This window comes from Myotis brandtii, unplaced genomic scaffold (assembly GCF_000412655.1).
Source record: "Myotis brandtii unplaced genomic scaffold, ASM41265v1 scaffold67, whole genome shotgun sequence".
Lineage (NCBI taxonomy): Eukaryota > Metazoa > Chordata > Mammalia > Chiroptera > Vespertilionidae > Myotis > Myotis brandtii.
The window spans coordinates 2,711,103-2,716,295 of NW_005370610.1; the positions used below are offsets into that span (position 1 = coordinate 2,711,103).

A 5,193-nucleotide genomic window follows, 5' to 3' on the forward strand; every position below is an offset into this window, starting at 1 on the left:
TCTAGGGGCTGGCATCCCCGTCTGCTGAGAGTCTGCCTGGGGACTGCTGTCACCGGAAGCCGTGTCTTTGGTGTGCATCTTCCTGTGATCAATTAGACTTTCTATATTTGGAAATAGGAAGCCACAAACCATGCACATCTTGAAAGGAGAGGAGATGCTCTCCGCAGCCTGCTCCTGGACAACCTCGTTGATGGTGACCGGGCTTTCCAAGCCCTGCTGCAGCTTGCTCTTGGCCCCCGACTTGCCGTTGTGTGTTCGCATGTGGTTCTTCAGAAACCAGGGCTCCTTGAACCTCCGTCCACACACGTGACACCCATAGGTGAAAGAGTCCTTGTGTTTCTTCATGTGGATCTCCACGTCAAACGCAACTCTGAACGTCTGCCCACACACTTCACAGCTCAGGTCTTCATTCTCTTTGCCACTCTTGTCCTTGGGGGGTTCTGTTCGCACCTGGCCTTTATCTAGAGGGCTGAGATACTCTGCTTCCACACGCAGAACTGCGGGCTCACAGAGGATGGGCCGGTGCTGCAGCAGCACGTGCTTATTGAGGTCTTCAGAGTGGGTGAAGGTCTGACTGCAGAACATGCAGTCCAAGGGCGTGTAGCCTTCGATTTGGATGATGCTCTTCTCTTGCGTGGCTCTGAAAGGAACAGTGGTGGTCCCTTTTACTGACATGGCATCATCTAGCTCCATCTGGCTGCCAAGAGAATTGCCAATAACTTCCGGTCCATCCATATACACTAAGAGGGATTGTTTCCTGTCACTTCAGGACTGTGTATAAAATAAGAATCTGGCTGAGGAATTTCTGGACTTGGAATAAGGCCACTTGTAATACTTGTCACTCACACCCCCAGCAGTCCTGGGCTTCAAAACTAGAGCAAATATTTGTTATAAAAGTTCAAAAGAAAATGTATATTCCTCTAACTTCTTACCTTCAGAAGTCTTAGGAAGCTCAATGACAGAGTATCACTGGTTCTTTCTGCGATGCTTTGATTCAAATATGAGTCAGCACACAGCATTACTTCTCTTTGTCTCCACTGAGAGCGAATGAGTCAGTTGAGCAAGTCAATTCCAGCAATCTGGAGACAAGATTTCCACAACTTTCGGAAGTGGGGGCAGTATCTAGAACCTGGAGACTCTTGCTCTCTGAGCCTGCCCGTCCACCTGGCTCGGAACAACCCTGGAAGAGAAGTGATTGCTGGATTTTATTCACAAACCAAAATGGCCCAGTTCTGTCTTGTTACATCTGTATTTATACCAGTTGATTTTAATCCTATCAATTCTATTCCAAAGGTTAGGACATTTCTTATCTCCATTCCAAGGTTACTCTATTGTTCTATTAAGCTACAAGGAAGTAACTGAAGGAGATTATCCTAAGTGAAGATTATGTAGCTTAAGCGTGATTGTTCATAGTTAAAGTGATTAATTACCCGCCTGGCACTTAATTAAGGTGTTTTATTCCCTCCCTAACTCCAGGGAAAAATCCCTACCTGGGGAAACAACCTTTCTCGGAGAGGTGACCTTGGTTAAAACTCATAGCGCTAAGAAGGGGAGCAAACATATTAAGAACAGTATGCCATATACATCAAGTCCCTTGAAACATATGCTGTGCACATGTTTCTTCCATGCAGCGACTGTATCAAGCAGCAAGGATGGACCGGCTTCTGGCAGTGTATACTTTATGGTTAGTCTTGCAGCTACCATGATTCTGTCTTAGCTGTAGCCAGACAATGAACTCAGAAGGAAAGACCTCATCTTTTCTCCTTTGTGCTAGTTCTGGCTGACGTTATTTTGGCTTTGCTTTCAAAGTATCCCTTTCTTGGATTATGGCTCTTCAGCGATTTGGGAAAGAACCTGGGAACAATCTGAGGAGATTATTAAATTCTACTTTAGAGGTTGGTCCCATGTCTCAGGAGAAATTGGAATACTTCTCAGAGTACATATAGGAAAAAGTCAAAACAGAAGCTTTTTAGGCACTGAATATGAGTCTAGTATTTGCATGGGTTTCTGTTCTTTTATTATATTTTCCTTATGAAGAAACATCAATCAGCAATCACTCTTTGGAAAAATATATTTTTATTGATTTCAGAGAGGAAGAGAGAGATAGACACATCAATGATGAGAGAGAATCATTGATTAGCTGCCTCCTGCATATGCCACACTAGGGATTGAGTCCACTACCCAGGCATGTGCCCTGACTGGGAATCAAACCGTGACCTCCTGGTTCATAGGTTGACGCTAAACCACTGAGCAACCCCGGCTGGGCAATCAGCAATAACTTGTTTATTACCTCTACCCTCTCTGTCATTTCTCAAAGAAAAAAATACTTTCTTATTGATGGTTTGAGATCCAGACATGGGCATGCATATTTAGTCCATTTCCTTTCTTCCTCTGTTATAGATGAATGTACAGAGTATACAGTTCTTGGTCATATAGTTAATTAAAAAGTAAAAGTCCCAGCCCTCTAGATATATCTGTCATAATCCATGGTTGCCTGTGGGATTTCTGTACCATGAATCTCATTGATGCCACATATTTATAAAACATCCTTTGATTCTGTGCTTTCCATAAGAAAACTTCTATTTGCATTTACTTTTATCTAAATCCTGAGTGGATCTCAATTGGTTCCAAAGTTGGTGGGGAATAAATTTGACATTTATTGGGCTGCTTCAAATCTAAGCTATAGAGTTTATATTTTAAAAAAGAGTTTTGGACTTGAAGTTGGACCTAAATGAATTTCAGTTGACCTGGCTCTCATCTGGGAGTAAATGCTTATTAGAATGAATTTACATGAAGGAAGGAGGGATAATAACATTCAGAATCCTTGTTTGAAATGACTCAAATGAATTGGATTAAGGTGTGAAAAAATGAGTAAAAGAGAGTTTATTTTCATATTAAGTACCATCGTCCATCAATTTCAATAAGTACAAGCTTTGACTTTTCCCCTGTATGCCATCTGCAATCTTCCTTGTTCTGAACCATGACAAAAAACCATGGCACCCCCATCACTTAATTTATTGGATTTGTCCAGAAATTTTCTTTTTTTCTGATTTAACATCTGGTGTCCAAAGAACTTTGTATCCCACTCATTTGAGAGGTTTTCACTGTACTTAATGCCACAGGTTGAATTGTCATTTGAGATAGGTAAAAATAAAGTGTTTCCACCTTGACTGCTTTGGGTACTGTGTTGGTGGCAACAGGGAACTCTCCAGCAGCTTTTCATCTGGCTTCTTTTTAGACTTACAGTATTTGTGTCCCTCATACAGACAGCTAATAGAGGGGATGAGGTAGGTAAACCAACCACATCTGAAGAAATAATATTACAACAACTTAAATGGTACAATTTGCTCATTATTTTCACTCAGGAAAGAAGACATGGTATATTTTTCCAGTTATCTAGATGAGGAAGATACACCTGGAACTGTGAATCAGATATACTAGGTTTCAAATTTTGGCTTCATAACTTACTAGCAATGTGAATTTTAGTGAGTTACTCTATCTTTATTTATAAAATGTTTGAACAGTTAAATTAAATATAGGCATTAAAGCTGTTAGCACAGTGTAGCAATTAATAATAAATTACGAAATAGTAGCTATTTTAAATCCCACATTTTCTCTCGCTTTCAAGTTGAACACCAAGTCTCAATCATTTAAATATTTTAGAATTTCTGGGTTTTTGACTGTATTTATAAATATTCATGTAATTTAACTTTTCAACCCTAAGCCATATGTTTCCCTATGTAATGACAAAGATATGCCAACCCCATTCATCAAATGTGGTTAGGGAAGGCAGGAAGGGGAAATGGCACTGATAAATAATTCCAAGTAATTTCCGTGAACCACAGATGTTTAAGTCGAGCTGTATTAATAATTTCATAATTCACAATAGATTAATTTATTACAGTTTACTATCTCCAGCTGTTTTATAAATAGAGTGTTAAATTTTATTAAAGATTATTTTTTATTCTCTGAGAATATGTCCAAAATTTTGCTGTCATATTAACCTATATTGCAGGTCCACAAAGGAATATTTTATGAAATCTATCTCTTCAATATACTAAGAAATTTCATATATCAAAAAATCAGGTGGCCTTTTAAGACATTTGTACAGCACTGTGATATGTTGAAGATACATTTTATATTTTCACTTTATCAATCTGTTTGTCCAGATGTTGGCCAAAAAGAAAGAATATGCTCCTGACAAACTTTTACTTTCTATAGAGACTTCTGTTGGATATACATATTTGTCAACAATCTATCCTCCCTTCCCCATATATGGTCTTCTCTCACATTCTATAAATACAATTTTATTATTATCTTTGCAAAAATATTAAGAGAAGATTATTCAGAATGAATGCATAATCAAGTAAGTTCATTATTCATGTTTGACCCTGACTGTAAACAAATCTAAAAACCAGAAATGCTGTTAAACAACTGATTTTCTATTTTGTTTTAAGCGATTTGATCAAATTGATCTTGTTAATTTTATTGGAAGTTTCCATTGGATCTCTTCTTAGATGATATGTTATAATAGTCTCTTATCTTTCTCATAAATTTAAAAAATTATTTTTTAAATGGACAGATTATTAATTCTATCTCTATACATTTCCTTTCTCTGGACTTACCTCTTAGTTATCCCTACTCTCCTCTTCATCTGTTACTGACTGAACTTTGTCTTCCTGAAATTTATATGAAGTCTTTATCCCCAATGTGACTGCATTTGAAGACAGAGCCTTTAGCTAATTAAGTTAAGTGAGGTCATGAGTTAGAACCCTAATACCATAGGATTTGTGTCCTTATGAGCAGGAAAGATAACAGATCTCTATCTCTCTGAGTTCACACAGAGAAGAGGCCTTCTGAGGACACAGCCATAGGAGGCCATCTACAAACCAGGAAGAGAGGTCTCAGCAGAAACCAACTCTTGGCACCTTGATCTTAGACGTCCAGCCTCCAAAACTTTGAGAAAATAAACATCTGTGATTTAAGCTACCCAGTCTGTGGTATCTTGTGATAGCAGCCTGAACAGACTAATACACTATCCCAAACAAGCAATCTCCACCCCTGTTTAAACCTCTGTGTAAATGACACCCTGTCCAGAAGCCCTTTCTGTCCCACCCATTTCATTAGCACCACATTAGTAAACTAGATGCCTTTTTTAAAAATATATATATATATATATATATTATTGATTTT

General features: G+C 38.4%; 1 pseudogene; it reads right to left on the reverse strand.

Moving 5' to 3' along the window:
* LOC102250495 overlaps nt 1-735 on the reverse strand; it is a 4,645-nt pseudogene extending 3,910 nt beyond the window's left edge.
* Between the last annotated feature and the right edge of the window lie 4,458 nt (nt 736-5,193).